At 37.3% G+C, this 17,406-nt stretch overlaps 1 long non-coding RNA gene across 1 annotated transcript; it reads left to right on the plus strand.

Moving 5' to 3' along the window:
* The first annotated feature begins 10,502 nt into the window (after positions 1–10,502).
* LOC135083976 (uncharacterized) lies at positions 10,503–15,522 on the plus strand. The gene is made up of 4 exons (XR_010259740.1): positions 10,503–10,615; positions 11,908–12,064; positions 14,642–14,736; positions 15,366–15,522. It is a non-coding gene; the product is annotated as an uncharacterized LOC135083976 (long non-coding RNA).
* The last annotated feature ends 1,884 nt before the right edge of the window (positions 15,523–17,406 follow it).

The following is a 17,406-nucleotide window of genomic DNA, read 5'->3' on the forward strand; positions in this document are numbered from 1 at the left end:
TATGCGACTGTAAACATTACACTCCTTTTTTATCTCGAGAGAAAGGAAGTGGGGTTTCCCATCTTCCGAAAGACTCATCGCTTACGGTCAGATACCTCTAACTTTACTTTCTCACGCACGCACGATCCAGGGGGTTCCCTTAAACCACACACAAAACTTCACTCTTATTTTAATACCGATAGAGTTTAAAATAAACAGTTAAACAGTTACCAATGAAGCGTATATAAGCGGGTTACTTCAAACTTAGCGCCAGTTAACTTCTAACTGTTTGTCTAGACGTGAATAAAGAGAATAATAAATTAGCAAAAAATGAACTTCTCCAAAATTTTGTTCGCTGTGTTCGCTATCTTCATGGCTTTTGCCGCGGTATCCGCTGCACCCAACCCTAGATGGAATCCATTTAAGAAACTGGTAAGCTATTATTTGGTGTAATTAGAATATTAGGTTATTTATTTGAGGCTTCCGGCGACTGGGACCGCAATTAACTGGGACCGCGGTCCCAGTCGCCGGATCCGTAAAAAATAAATAATATTCTTCCGGCAACTGGGACCACTCGTAAATGATAATCTGGCGGTCCCAGTTAATTGCGGTCCCAGTCGCCGGAAGCCTCATTTATTTATTTAGGATCTTCGTTTTTATGTTTCTCACAATGAACATTTTTACTTGTCGTGTCCCAAAGGGTTAATTAAATTATTAAAAGGAGCATTTTTTTTTATTTTTTTTCTTAGACATACAAAAGTAGCTAAGTTGCATAAGTAGGTACAGTTGATATCAAACTACCTATCAATTTGTGTTGCAAAATCGCCTTTATCACAACTAAATAAGATGCCACAGTGTTTTGTTTGATTTGCATATTATAGTCTCTACATTGAAAATTTGTAAGACCTAAAAAAAAAGCATTTACAAGCTTCGATTTATTAAAAATACAGGTTAGTTTAGAGAAAAGTGTTTTGTGTACTATCTGCTTAGAGATTAAGTAAGTCTAGGCGCAAACCAACGATTTTTAGTTGGGCTTGATTATGAATAATCGGCCGATACCAAATCGGTGTAATGTGCGCACTTTCATACATCTCCGTACTGATTAACACCCTGACCCAACTATCGGCCAACAAAAAAATCGGTAGTCGGCGCATAGGCCAAAAGTGCAATAGATAAAACAATATATTTATTTCTTTCTTTTTGTTTTGCAGGAGCGTGTTGGCCAGAACATCCGTGACGGGATCATCAAAGCAGCTCCAGCAGTTGCAGTGGTGGGCCAAGCTGCCACCATATACAAGGGCGGGAAATAAATACTGCATCATCATCATCATCATCACCATCTGTGACGCCAAAAGATGCTTTTAATCTGCTGGGATATGACTTCATGTGGACAGAATCTTTACTAACTTTTGTATAATAATTTTGTACCAAAAATGTATGTAAAGTTATGAAACGTGACGTGGACTCTCTGCTAGAACTACATGTTATGCCACATAATTAGCTTGATTTGCAGTCCGATTAAGGACAAAGCACACATAACAATCTAAATAGGGATCGTAACCGTATCAACTCGAGGCGGTCAGTATTCTTTGTATGAAACTTCATACTGCAACGCACACTTATCAATCAATCAATAAATCATTTATTGTCTTAGCCTCGCCTAGCGGTTGACAGCAGCGAAAGGCGATGACAGCTCGCGAAAGGCGATACGGTTTTGATCTTTTTTGATCTTTTTCCGAGTTGATAAGTCTGCTATGACCTTTAGAATCATCGAAAATTATCCCAAATTATGTCCACTGCTGATCAGAATTCTGTCCAAAACATAGAAATATTTTATTATTTATTTGTATTGCGTATTAACAACGACTGATACTAATTTAAATGTGAATAACAATAATTAAAATTAAGTTTTAATAATAAATAAGTGTTCTAAACTATATTTTGTACTTATTTCATGAAAAATCCCCTGAAAAGTTTATTACACTTGTAAAAGGTAATAAAGGCAAGCTTTAGACCTCAAAGTATACACTTCCAGTCAACCTAGAGCTACTGAAAAATAAGTACTAAACTGCCAGTTATTATTAAAAAATCAAAGGTATCCATTTACCCTAAGAACTTTTACTTTTAATAAAAGCAATAAGCATCAAACCCGCGAATTAGCCTAGGCGCAGACCACCGACTTTTAGTTGGCCAATAGTTGGGTCCGATTCTAATTTGTGTGAAGAATCGGCCGATACCAAATCGGTATAATGTGTGCACTTTCATACACCTCCATTCTGCTCATCAGCCCGACCCAACTATCGGCCAACTAAAATCGGTGGTCTGCGTCTAGGCTTATCCTATAGTCAAAATTACCAAGTAACAAAACACTTCGTCCTTTGTCAAATGGACGGATATCGTCAAGCATAGCAAACTCTACTTTGCAATACCATTATCCTATGAAAGCAAAGCCAGGCTATCACTTTGGCAAATCTTGCCCTAGCCTAGGTCTAAGGGCCCTCGCCCACGGCGACTTTTTTAGGCGACAGCATCGCTACTAACGCGCGTTAGTCGCATTTGCAACGCACTACAGAAGTGATGCCAACGCGCTACTAACGCGCTACAGCAGCGCGACTGCATCGCTACAAAAAGTCGCCGTGGGTGAGGGCCCTAACTAAACTAGCCATAGAGCCATGGAGTCATTGAGGTGAGGTTGATAGTGATGGAGAAGACATACATTTATTATCAAACTTTTGCACATATAAATCATGTACAGAGGCGGACTAAATGCCAGGTGACTGGTAGAGAATGCCAGTCAACAAACATTAATTGTCAAGATTCGATAACAACTGCCTTTATCAGAAAAAGCTATTTCGGTGTTTCTTTACGAGATCGAATCAGAAATGAGGAGATCAGTAACTAAAGTCGCTGACATAGCCCGATGGATTATTCAGTTGAAGTGGCAATGGACAGGGCACATAGGTAGTATGCAAAACTGACGGCTAATGGGGCAGCAAGGATCTGGAGTGGAGGCCACCACGTACCAGAAAACGCAGCGTGGGACGTCCATCCATAAGGTGGACCGATGACCTGATTATTTTATTGCATTAATTAAATGCTAACATTATTAAACCAAAGACTAGTATTTTACTTAAAAGATGCACATGAATATGGTCATGGTCACTTATTTGCGAGAGGGTTATCCATCAATAACTACTCCTTATGCACCATCGAAGAATATAGGTCGTCAATAATGACGTCACTGACGCGGCGGTGCGCGTGGCCATTATGCCTATGACGTCATCGGTATTCTAACTCTTTGAAATGGTAATTTTTCAGTCTGCGACACAATGCCTGATTTTGCATTAAGTGCGACTTAGCTGAGCTATTTTAAGAATGGTATTATCGTTTTATGGTTTTTCAGTTAAAAAAACACATTTTTTTTCCTCCTAATTTAAAAACTGTTTTTTTTTGTCTGAAATAAAACTAATTATTTTCGTTCTTATCATTCCAACTACAATATAGCCAGAATCTACAGATTGACCGTCAATTTCAAATTCTTTGTTTGAAAGCCCTTTTCAGGGCATCTAAACACATTTAAAATATAGCTTGCTCTATTTTGTTTATTTAATTTTATCAGGGATGACAAACAATTGCACAAACAGATTTAACAAAATGTATTACAGAACCTCTCTCTAACCTTCAACTATGGTTGGGTTTTTATTGGCGGTCAAGCTGTAGATCCTGGCTACACAGGAGTTGCAGTGGTGGGAACGAGAGGTGGGAATAGTCCCTAACTATTATCAGAGTAAATACAAATGAGTAGTAGACAAAATTCGGCGCAACTCCCCGCTAATCCACGCTAAGTTTTGTCAGCGTGTGCGTGCGCGCCGCATACGTATTGGCGCGCTCACATACAAACCGCACTCGGTGCGTTTCTATGAAGAAAACCTACTCATTTGTATTTTACTCTGGCAGTACCTCTGTCTCGTTAGTGTCAATTAACAAAAAATAAAATCAAGACTTTTGTTTTCATTTTTTTATTACAAACAAATTACTGAATAATAAATGCATGACAATGTTCGCTTTATCTTACAAAAGAAGACTAAAACATTTTTATATTACAATTTATACAATATTTTGGCATCAATGGTTACTCCTATGTACTGCTTAGGGTAAATGGTACCCTAATCATCATCATCATCATCGCCCCCTTTGAAAATTTTCTGGGCTTCCAAGATGGTGTCCACGGCTGGGCGAGCGCTGATGATGCTGTCACGCACTCTCTGGCCTATTCCTTCCTGAAAAAGAAAACAAAATTAATTAGTAATAATTCCAGACCGTACCGGAAAACGCAGCGTGGGACGTCCACTCACAAGGTGGACAGACGACATCATAAAGTTAGCAGGAAGGCGCTGGATGCAGGCCGCTACCAACCGGTCATTATGGACAGCATTGGGCGAAGCCTATGTTCTGCAGTGCACGTCCTATGGCTGAGATGATGATGATGATGAATTCCAGACTAATTTCAGCTAGGTCATCATCACAATCATCATTTCAGGCATAGGACGTCCACTGCTGAACATGAGCCTCCCCCAATGATTTCTATAATGATCGGTTGGTCGGCCTGCATCCAGCGCCTTCCTGCTACCTTTATGAGCTACCATTCCTATTCAATTCTACAATTTCCTGACTGGTACAGCTAATGGATACCTGATATTATATTTGTTATAGCCGCCATCATGGGTAATGTGTAATAATGTCGGATGCCTTTTTAATTATTATTGAAGGAACGGTAGACCTTTATTATTGCACTTAGGTAAGGAAATGTAGAGCTACGAATATTATTCGATATTATGCGTTACACAAATGATAGTAGAATTATTAGTTTTAGTTTTATTCGTATATTTTCAAGTCTTATAGCTTTTTCAAATGCCGTACCTACATTATTTAAATTAAATGACTCATAATAAAGGATTTACGTAGGTATATTACGCATCACAGCTTCACTTCACTGAAATTTTGAAGTAAACATAGAACCACCTCCTTTTTTTAAGTCAGTTGAAAACATTGTCACTTCCGTAGATCTAGGTAAAAAAAACTGTATGAGATGAAACGAGTAAATTCTCTGCAATTTTCCCCAAAAAATTACTACCCGCATCTTTATTTTCCCTGGTAGGAAATAGACCCCATTTTTTAAATTGGATGGACTTGCAAGATTACAATCTCACCTGAGGGTAGCAGATTGTGATCTATGACAGAGCGAGTCACAAAGTTATATGACCTATTTAGCGTTTATACTATAGCTCTAGGACTATAAGGCTGAATAAAATTAGCAAAGAAATCCTAATTTATTTTTGTTGTTTCCACATTTCAAAAATTATAGTGTACTTTCCTTGGTAAGTGCAGGCTATTAACCTAAGAAAACATGATTTTGTCTTTCTAGTAGCATGTTAGTAATTAACTGACAAAGTAGTATTACGCCCGTATTCACAAACGATGCTTGCTTAAGTGAACCAACAAATCGAACGTACAGCGTTGAACTTTATTGTGATAGTGATTAATATCAAGCCTTTCGTTTATCTTTCTACTAGCTGACCCGGTAAATAAGCAGACTTTTTTTTAATTTCGAACGGGATAAAAAGTATCCTATGTCCTCTAAACTACCTCCCCGACAATTTTCAGCTAAATCGGTTCAGCCGTTCTTGAGTTATAAGTGGTGTAACTAACACGACTTTCTTTTATATATATAGATAATACATTATAACTGTTATACCTTTAGGAATATTGACAGCTAGGGACTGAAATTCGCTGCCTGCTGCTGTCTTTCCTGAACACTAATCCGGGCCTTTTCAAGGCGAGAGTAAATAAGCACTTACAGGGCAGATCATATTATTATTATGTACCATGTATGAAACTGAATCTCACTAAACACCAGGTGCGATTGCGGTCAAAAAGTTTTAATGGTGATGAATGCGATCAATTTGTTACATTATACTTTAAATTTAGAGTTTTTATGTTTAACGTAATTCGAAATGGCGAATAATAATCTACATATTTATTACCAAATGTTCGAGGTCTTAGGACTAAATGTTACGATTTGAGACTTAGCATTTTGAATAACGATTACGACGTAATTATTTTGACGGAGTCTTGGTTGCACGGTGGTATCTTTGATGGTGAGTTGTGTGACGACAGGTATGATGTTTTTAGGGCCGACCGGGATTTGAATGCCAGTGGTAAGTATACCGGTGGTGGAGTAGTGATAATGATACGACGCACACTGGGTGCTATGTCTCGTGATCTAAACGTCATAGCCCCAACTGAATTACTGTGGGTTACAGTGCCGTCGCAGTCCATTTCTAAACCTAACTTGCATTTTTGTGCGGTGTACATACCCCCCAATATGCGTCAGAATACCCTCCGATTTGAAAACGATTAAAAATACGGTTAAAAACGTAATCGATCTCTGTCCCGAAGATAATCTTGTATTACTGGGTGATTTTAATCTGCCATGCTTATCTTGGAGCCAGAATGGATACTCAGTTTTAAAAAAAGGGTCGGTTGAGGTTCAAGAGGCTAGTTTGGAACTTATGGAAACAGTTGCGTATTGTGGATTAAAACAATATAACGTTCTAAAAAATTCTCATGGCAACACATTAGATCTTGTGTTTTCCAATCTTCCAATACGTGTTGAATCTGGGTTCACACCACTCTTGAAGGAGGATCGCGCACACCCATCTATTTATTGCTCACTTCTGGACTTAAATATCGCACCTTTGCGAGAGGCTCCCGCAGCAAAGCGGAATTTCAATATAGCATGCTATGATAACGTAAATAAATATTTTCAGGAACAGGACTGGCAATCTCTTTTGTGTACAGGCACTATCGACGAGGCTGTCGATGTTTTCTATGATGTCATAAATAACTGTCTAAATTTAAACATTCCTTATTTCTTTAAAAAAGATAGTCGTCGGTCGTACCCTAAATGGTACTCACCAGCATTAATAAATATTATAAAAGAAAAAACAAAAGCTCATTCGCGCTGGAAAAAATATGGAAATAGATTAGAATATGATGAGTTTTCTCTATTACGTTCAAGAGAGCGACGCGTACAAGATGAGTGTTTTAAGAATTTTACGGCACACTGTGGAAACAATATTAAAAAACACCCCAAAGCATTCTGGACTTTTGTTAAGGCTTTGCGTGGTGGATCCGCATACCCCAAAAAGTTTTACCTGGAGGGAGTTGAATATACGGACGGGAAAAATATATGTAATGCCTTCAGCTCATTCTTCCAGAGTGTATTTGGCACACCCTCTGACAATTACTCACCAGCAACCCAGAAACCATCTTTATGTAACCCAGTATCAAATATACAAACTTCCTTGTTAATTGTAGAAAATATGTTAAAATCCCTGGACATAAATAAAGGTGCTGGGAGTGATGGGTTGCCGGCTGTGTTTTGGAAGAGATGTGCTAAGTCGCTTGCTCTTCCGTTAACTATAATATTTAACCGCTCTTTACGGGAGGGTACTTTTCCACATAGGTGGAAGTCCGCCCTAATAGTGCCTGTACATAAGAAGGGGTCGCGTATGGATATTGTCAATTATAGAGGCATTTCTATATTGAATACTGCTGCAAAGATGTTAGAGAAAATTGTTTATAACGTAATTTATTCTACCTTGGCACAATCAATACCTGAAAACCAACATGGTTTCTTAAAGGGCCGCTCAACCATTACAAATCTGGCATGGTTTACGAGTTTTGTACTGGAGAATATGGATGGGGGTGGGCAGGTCGACGTGATCTACACCGATTTTGAGAAGGCTTTTGATCGGGTGGATCACGTGATCCTATTGAATAAACTTCAGGTTTTGGGAATCCATGGGGATTTACTTCGGTGGACTGAATCATATCTCACAAATCGTTCCCAGGCTGTAGTGATGAGTGGTTTTCGTTCAAATTACATTAATGTCCCTACAGGGGTTCCACAGGGCTCCCTTTTGGGTCCTCTTTTCTACAACGCCTACCTGTATGATATAGGTATGTGCTTTGAGCATTGTCACTATCTCATGTATGCGGATGACAAAAAGATATTTTATAAAATTAATAACCTACAAGACAGCCTTTCTATACAAAGTGATCTGGATCGCCTATATGAGTATTATGTTAAAAATAATATAACCGTTAATGCAGGCAAATGCGAATGCATAACATTTACTCGAAAGCCAAAGCCTATCGTACAAAATTATAATTTCAACGGCAAACAAATAGAGAGGAAAAGTAATGTTAGGGACTTAGGAGTACATTTGGACAGCAAAATGCTACTTTCCCTCCATGTTGAAAAAACTATTATGAAGGCGTACAAAAATCTAGGCTTTGTTATGCGTGTGTGCAAGCCATTTTCGGATATTTCAATTGTAAAAACAGTTTATAACGCGTATGTGAGAAGTGTCCTTGAGTATGCTAGCCCTATATGGTCTCCCCAGTATTCTGTATACAAATCCCGTCTGGAACGTATACAAAAAATTTTCGTTAACCATCTAAAATATCGTGGTCGTAAAACTTTTGATAATTATGAAGACGGCTGCATAAAACATAAAATCTTATCTCTGGAGCAGCGACGTATATTTTTGGATATGGGTCTTCTGCACGACATAATAAATAGTAAGATTGACTGTCCGTATCTGGTATCTAAAATCACATTTCGTACACCTAAATACCGAACCCGTCAAACCCCACTTTTGGAAATTATGCGGCATCGTACAAACTTCCAGCAAAATTCAGTTTTGCTGCGGCTGGCTCGTGAATATAATGCGCGTTTTGAAGGTGTCGATATCTTTGCGAACACTAAGCGCAAGTTTAAAAGAGATGTAGGTGCGTTGTTGGATTCAGGTGCAGGGGCTTGTGGCTGAGTCTGGAATCATGGAACTATTATTTACCTACGGCTTCGCCCGCGTGTGGTTTAGCCTGTTACGGATCCTTCTGGATCGTAGATTATAAGTAATGATGCTTTAAGTTTCGCTAAAATCCGTTCAGTGGTTTTTGCATGAATGAATATGTACTCAAATAGATGTTTGTGTAAACATAATAAACTTACGTATTTATAATAATAGTAGGATGTAAACTACATAATATCTTTTCTGTATCTCAACTGACATTGAGTTGGCTATTGGGATGATCTTTGTTTTGTAGTGTATTGTTTAGGTAGTGTTGTGTGAACTTGTGTGGATAGGTATTGGTAGCATTCCAACCTTTACTAGTACTATTGGTAATAATTTAAGGGAAACCTGTTATTGGCCATATTGTATGTTAAATTTATGTATGGTAAAATTGTATAAATACGCTGTTGGTTTTCTCAATAAAATAAAATAAATAAAAAATAAAAATAAAAAATACGGGTGGTACCTATTTGTTACGCATAAAAAAAACTTATACTACAAAAATAAGGTTAATTCGATTGAGCAGTTCAGGCTTGTAACCTTGCCTGTTAAAGGACCTTCTTTTTTGAAGTCGGTTAAAAAACTCACCAGTTCCTTCCCCAGATTCCATGGGGTGGCCGAGACCGTAGCGAAAACCGCTACAAACACAACGACGACGAAGAAAATCGTAGTGTATTTCATTTTAACTTTTAATGTATTTACACCTTACGAACTTGCGTTCACTTAAAATGTTCCTTACAAAGTGATACTTGTACCCTTGTCTGTGTGTTTATATACGTAAAAAGCTGCTTGATTGCTGAGATGGGTCGGCAAGAATGTAATCTTACTTTGAACCTTAATTGCATAGCCTTAAGAGTGTCGATATCAGCCTTAATGCAATGGTACATTGACAGCTGTGCGTGTCGTTGATCGGATAGAGTTATTCCCCATGAAAATTGGCCAATAAAAAAGGTATTCTAATTTCAAAATGATAAATATTCAAGTTATGATAAAACGTAAGGAAAAACTAACTTTGCAGTGATTGCTTAATCAGTAGGAAAATCAGTGGTAAATATTAAAGTCTTTGGAACGAAGAAATTAGGTCAAACGCTTAACTCAGTCAGTGCCTGAGGTATGTGAGCGGCACGGGAGGGGTGGTATTGACATTATGACGTCATAGAGCATACAAATCTGAAGTCTCGCTGACATTTTGACATAAAAAAAAAAACACTTTCTCACAAAAAAATTGATAACTAGTAACTAACATAACTTTATTTATTTATTTATTTCCAAACTTAAGCCTATTTTTACAGAAATCCAATATGATAGACAAGCGAAATATAACAATATTCTATTAATGCTTTAAGTCTTAGTTTTAACAGTCATCATCATCATCATTTCGGCCATAGGACGTCCACTGCCTCCATACATAAGCCTCCCCCAATGATTTCCACAATGGCCGGTTAGTGCCTTCCTGGCTACCTTTATGAGGTCGTCGGTCCACCTTTTTTTATGGCTTTTAACAGTAAAACAAATAAACCATCAAGGAAGAATCAGTAGCTTTACTAGGCACAGAAATCATCTACATATTCATAGTTTATGTCACAGTGTATGGCATCGTATTGCCTTACAAGTTTTATGATTATTGGAAAATAAAATTATAACATTACAACGATCGGTAATCTTACATCGAGTCGTAATGTTACGCAACCCAGCCATACTGGTTTGTTTTTGTAAGTAAAATTTTAGTTTAGTCTTATTATTAAATTCTAGAAAGATAGGTCCTAGGATTGTAATAAGCGCAGCGTAGGACGTCCACCCACAAGATGAACCGACGACTTACGACAACGAGTAGGAAGGCTCTGGATGCCGGCCGCTACCAACCGGTCATGGAAATTATTGGGGGAGCCCTATGTTCAGCACTGGACGTGCTATGGCTGAAATGATGAAGTACTAGGATTGCCCATTTATCCGCCTCTGTGGTCTAGTGGTATGATCAAATCACCTGTTGTAGACCCAGAGGATTGGGATTCGATTCCCAGTAGAACAGATTTTTCTCTTCAGTTTGGCTGGTGGTAAGGCTTGTTCTAAGTCCGCCTGGCTAGCTACCATCATCTTACCTAAGTCTGTTGCCATAACAACAATGTTGACACCATTGTTGTGTTCTGGCAGTTGGAGGTAGATAGGCAGTTCCTCTATGGTTGAGGATTCCAGTTGAAAATCGCTTCCACCTTCAGCCTAATCATCACTTTCCATCAGGTGAGATGTAGGCAAAAAGTTTCCTAGTCGTAAATAAGAAAAAAATTTAATAGTATTATAACCGTATGATGAATACTTATAAAATATCTTTGCCGTAGGTGGTGGCGGCAATATTAGTGATTTTTTCAGAACAAAATTTACTCTTTTCAGAATTTAAGATTGATGTTTGATTATTTTCCATGTAGGTATTATACCTGAGGTCCTAAGTAAATATTTTTTCTTTCTTCTTTTTAATACACCTAGGCTTTTCACTCGAAGACCTTTAGACGCATTGTGCTTTCACAACCTTTTACGTTTTATGCTGAGTAGTTTGAAATAGGGATGTTATGGATATGGAGTTTCGGTTATGGATACGGTTACGGATATAGGAATAATATTTTACCAGTTTCGGATACGGTTACGGATATTTTTTTATTTCGGATATCCGAAAGTTTCGGTTACGGTTACGGTGTCTGTGCTTTAGAATGCAATTTGCAATAGTTGTCCAACGCGGTTCATTCATGGCCGCTCACTTTACATCAAATAAAAAGTAATAAAAAATATAAAAATTGATACTACATAGATGGCATTATAAAGGTAAATCAGGCTGCCTTTACATAATTATAATTCTATACAAAAAACAATTTAAACTGCCTTCATCCGAAACTATCCGAAACTTTTGAATCGGTTACGGTTACGGTTTCGGATATTTTTTTATTTCGGGTATCCGAAAGTTACGGTTACTGATATCCATAATATGCCTGGTTTGAAAGGTAAATCTTTTCAGTTTTTATAGCTACCTCCATGGCGGCAGACTACGTGAACAAAAGTCACACGAAGCCGTGGAAAGTGCGGTTTTACCCGAAAAGGTCGCTTTTCAGGAAGGCCGATCTGATTGATAAGGGATGTACAGTGTTTATCAATGATTGTCCGCGTTCTTACAAGTGAGTTTTTATTGATGTATTTACAAAAAAGAAGTATTTAAGTATGTTTATATCCGTTGTCTCTAGTACCTATAGTACAAGCTTTGCTTAGTTTGGGACTAGAAGAATCGGGGTTAGTAGTATTAGTGTAAGATGTCCAACGATATTTATTTATTTATTTTATTCACCAAAAATTTTAACCATTATGGCTCGAATCCTCGTACTGTCAGAAAGTTACCATAGGATGCATTCCGTGACAAGCTTTTATCGTGCCATTTTATCGATTTTACGCGACATTAACCCTTAACCACTGACGTGTCATTTTGTTACACTAACACTGACGTACGTACGGCATACGTACGTAACTTTGAAGACCTCTTGATGTATCAATAGAGTGTAACATTGGTGAAATTTGAATGTAAATTATTTACACATGTTTATATTAAACAGAGATAGTAAAAAAAACTTAATAAGATTAATAGAATAGTATGATTTGGGTGAAATCCTACAGAGGTAATAAAAGTTACAGAGGCATTTTTTTAAAATCAACACAAAAATATTCGATAACAGTACGAACTTCTATTTTGGCCATATTTATGATTAAGAACAGTTTTAATCAGGAAAAAATCACAATAGCAATAATTCACAAAATAAGCCACTTTTTAATACAATTCATTTAGGAAGGCTATTTTCTATTGTCTTTATTTGATTGATGACCTGGCCACCAGTCTGCCGTGCTTCAAACTAGTGAGGAAATATGAAAAATGGTTTACAATCTTCAGAAGAAGTCAATCCAAAGCCACGAACTGAAATTCTTTCACCATCATAAAGATTGTCCTCGAAAGATGCAACCGATATAAAAAATTTCATCACCTAGATTTTTTGCTAATTTCTTCGTCATTTGCAATATTTTCGGGAGTAAATGAGGTTTTTTATATATAGACGACCAAGAAAATAAATAAGACTGATAACGATTAATTTTATCTATGGACCACCATACATAAACGATTTAAAAAAAGTTACACTAACACTGACGTTACGTACCACATACGTCGGGTGGTCTAGTTCTCCTACTTAGGAACATGCTACCCATTTATTTTCTCCCTTCGCACACGCATCTCTGGCCACTAGGAAACTACCAAAAAGGACACGCAAAAATTCCCGCACAAAATGAAGTTTTGAACGAAAAACCGTTTGACCGACGTACCACGTACGTACGTCAGTGGTTAAGGGTTAAGCCCATACTTGTCATTTAAGTAAAATATAAATATAATAATAAATAATAGTAAAATCATCAATAAGAAAGTTATTACGGTGCGCAGCCCATCTTAGCCCGGCAGATCTCATGTAGGTACGATGAAAATTATTAGAAAATGGCTATTTTACACTTTACACGAGGTTTCCGGCGACTGGGACCGCAATTAACTAGGACCGCGGTCCCAATCGCCGGATCCGTAAAAATTAAATAATTTTCTTCCGGCGACTGGGACCACTCATAAATTTTAGTACTGTACCCATTTGGTCCTAGTCGCTGGAAGAATTATATTATATAATTTTTATGGATCCAGGGACTGGGACTGCGGTCCCAGTTCATTGCGGTCCCAGTAGCCGGAATCCTTTTTTTTGATACACCATTTATCCTCCTGAGACCCAGACCCCTAAAAATTGTCGGATTGTCTTGAATTTTGGAAGGCAGGCTAAGTTTCATATGTACAACTAACAAAAAATGCGAAAAAAAATCTAGCCCCCCTACATACGCCAAAATGGGGGGTGTCACCAGTGACACTACAGGTTTCAAATACATTAAAACGGGCTTGAATTAATTAATATTTTAATTACTTCAGGTATGGTAAAATAGGTGTTTTAGTTTCAAATTGATCTGCAATTATTTAGAATCATATAAGATTTACTTTTTAACAGCTTTTATTGAACTTGTTATTAAAACTTTAATTTAACTTGCAATAAATGTGTGAATGTATGTTTGAGTAAAATCTTGGAAGCTGAATTAGAGCTACTTCCTGCCAACCGATTGAGCTGAAATTTTGCATAGACATGTAACTCAGATGAGACTTCAATATAATGAGGTCATGGACCTGATCTGATGATGGAGACGGAAGGTAGCCATAGAAACTCTGTGACTAAACGATGTAACTCTGTCGAGTTTTGACTCATTTGATTGGTATTGACAAGTACTCTGGTCGTGGATGATATCCAGGGTCTGATCTGAGGATGGAAAACACAAAACAATACCAAAAAACTTGTTTTAAATAATATTTTCTTTTCTTGGAATGTGTCATGTCGGAGGTCGCCCGAATTCAAAATTTCAATTAATGTTTACATAATCAAAAACCCTTTCGTGCGAAGCATAGCAATTTTTTGGATATGTGACATATTCCAACGTTTCACACACTTTTATTAATTTTCATAAATACCAATAAATGGCGCTGTAAAAAAAATATATACTCAAGTGTCACGAGTGACACCGGGGGTCTCAGGAGGTTATCAATAATTCCAAAGCACAATTTTGCTAATTAAGGCACATGTATAATATTATTTTGATCTCAAAAACTCACTTTTCATATTTTTTAAATATTTTAGGCAAAACCACATCTGCGCAAGGCATTACGACGGCCAATACAAAACATTCAACAACTACTGCGAAATGGAGTTTGAGAACTGCAATAGTTGGAGAAGTAAGTCATCACCATCATCATCATCATCAACTGGTCATTTACGCCCGATTCCCATATTCAATCCTTGTCCAAATCCGGATTACAACTGTCAAATTGAATTCAGTTTTAGATTATATTTCCAAAATTTTCGATGCATTTACACTTTAATATTGTTTAAATAGTCTTATTATAAACAATATAAAAATGTAAAAACATCAAAAACCGCAGTTATTTTGGCCAAAAACATATTAAAATTTGACAGTTGACAATCCAAATCCGTATAATTTGGATTAGGATTGAATATAGAAATCCAGCATTAGTCTCCACTGCACACGATCCTCTCCAATTTAGCATAGTCAAATGGAGGGTTTGACTGCCTCATGAAGCTAGCAGGAAGGCGCTGGATGCAGGCCGCTACCAACTGGGCGATGTGGAAGTCATTGGGGGAGGCCTATGTTCAGCAGTGGAAGTCCTATGGCTGAAATGATGATGATGATGAAATGGAGGGTTTGATTTGTTCCCACGCTGGCCAGAAGGGCTGGGGAGGCAAACTTTTTTTAAAAATTTCAAATAACATAGGTACATTATTATTTTTTAAGTATGAAAACCACAGAACAACTATTGATCTTCTTTTGTTTTCTTTTTTTCAGAATGGAGTATGGTCAAAAGGGAAAGATGCTAACATTATTTTAATCCATTCAACTTTATTGTTTTTTTTTCATGTTTTACAAAAAAATATAATATTTTGCTAATTACAAGATGATCAATAGTACCTATTTATCAGTTATTAAAGTTTTATTGAGTTTTTATGATGTTATTATTTTAATTTATATTTATTTATTTTGTACCCATGATTTCATAACAGTCCCATGTATGTATTTATTATGGCCACTTCAGTTAGTAGGACTGTCATTATTTAGCATAACACTGGCATCTGAGAAAATATCCATGCCATGCCAAAGTAAATAAAAATAAATCTGTCAAATAACTTTGCGCGGGAAAGTAAGAACTAATTTTCTCTCCCACCCATTAATTAGTAAACTCATTTATTGTCATTATGGCACAATGAATACACAAGCCATTTGTAACCGTAATAGCAGTGACTAACGCTTATTATTCCTTGATTCTGTAATTAATGTCATTTGCTTGGCCAATGTTTATACAGGTGCTGAAAATTTAATGAAAACTATTAAAAAAAGTAAATTAAAATAGGAATGTTTTGCGAGTCGTACATTAACAATTTGTCTATTGTAAAAAACCTATTTGCAGAAAGTAAATAAATGTTTTTTTTATGATGAAATAGTTTTCAATAAAATGTCAAAGAATAAAAATTAAACATTATTAATTATTTTGTTTTGCACTAAAAAATAGGTTCACAGTCATAATTTTATCAAATCATTACTTTCGATGTTTTGATTAAGCCTACGTGCAGACCAACGACTTTTAGTTGGCCGATAGTTGGGTTGAGATGTATGAAAGTGCGCACATTACACTTATTTATTAATGGCCGATTCTTCATACAAATTAAAATCGGACACAACTATTAGGCTACCTAACTAAAAGTCGGCGGTCTGCTCCTAGGCTAAAAAAAGTTGATTTAAACTGGCCAGTCAAAACCGAAGACAAAAAATTCGTATCGTACATTATTCAAATTTGAATTCGAAAAATCGAACGCACGTTCAATTTTATTAGCTGTCAGAAACAAATGACTCACGATATATTTTTTGAACGTTTGCGATTCCCCTGCCAGTGTAATATCGGCTTTATGCCCATATAGATAAAAGTATTGACCCGATGACATGAATTTGCAACTGCGCGATAAAGAGTTCAAGAGGTTGTGAGGGGGGACTCCCGCTTGTTAATCTCCTCCTGAGGGAAAACCACATATTATTATTATTGTTATTGTATTTAAATATTCATTGATAACGGAAGTGCAGTGGCCAGCCTCAATTGATAAATTAATTTATTAATTTACCGTTCTTATAAAAATTAAACAAAGCTTGTGACCAATTTCATAATGAGGTCTATCGTTTTAGCGCTCACCAGTTAGCGCCACTGTAGAGTAAGGTTCTGTCACTTGCTAGTAGCGAAGACAGTGGCACCAACTGGTGAGCGCTAAAGTGGTAGGACTATCGCATTTGCACTCATCAAGATGGCGCCACTGTAGAGTAAGGTCTTGTCAATCGCCAGGGGCGCCAACTGTTAAGTTTAAAAACGATAGCCCTCATTGTGACTCTACCTACGTCTGACATAGTTCCGTGATAAGCCGATTTTGAATAGTGCCGTGTTAGGAGCTTTTAGGTCGCCGAAAGTGACCGACATAGCCCGCAGAATTGCTAAAATCAAGTGGCAGTGGGCGGGGCACATAGCTCGCAGAGCTGATGGCCGTTGGGGCAGAAAAGTTCTAGAGTGGCGACCATGGGCTGGAAGACGTAGTGAGGGCAGGTCCCCAATAGGTGGACCGACGATCTGGTGAAGGTCGCGGGAGGTGCCTGGATGCGGGCGGCGCAGGACCGGTCTTTGTGGAAATTAAATCTTTGGGGGAGGCCTTTGTCCAGCAGTGGACGTCATTTGGCTGAGACGATCTATTAGTTTTTACGTTAATGCTAGAATTATTTGTGGGTGAAAAATAAACAGTGTGTTTTATTAATCACAGTGAAGTAAAAACTGCAGGAAAATACCTAGTTACAG

Source organism: Ostrinia nubilalis, chromosome 24, assembly GCF_963855985.1.
Source record: "Ostrinia nubilalis chromosome 24, ilOstNubi1.1, whole genome shotgun sequence".
In the NCBI taxonomy this organism is placed as follows: domain Eukaryota; kingdom Metazoa; phylum Arthropoda; class Insecta; order Lepidoptera; family Crambidae; genus Ostrinia; species Ostrinia nubilalis.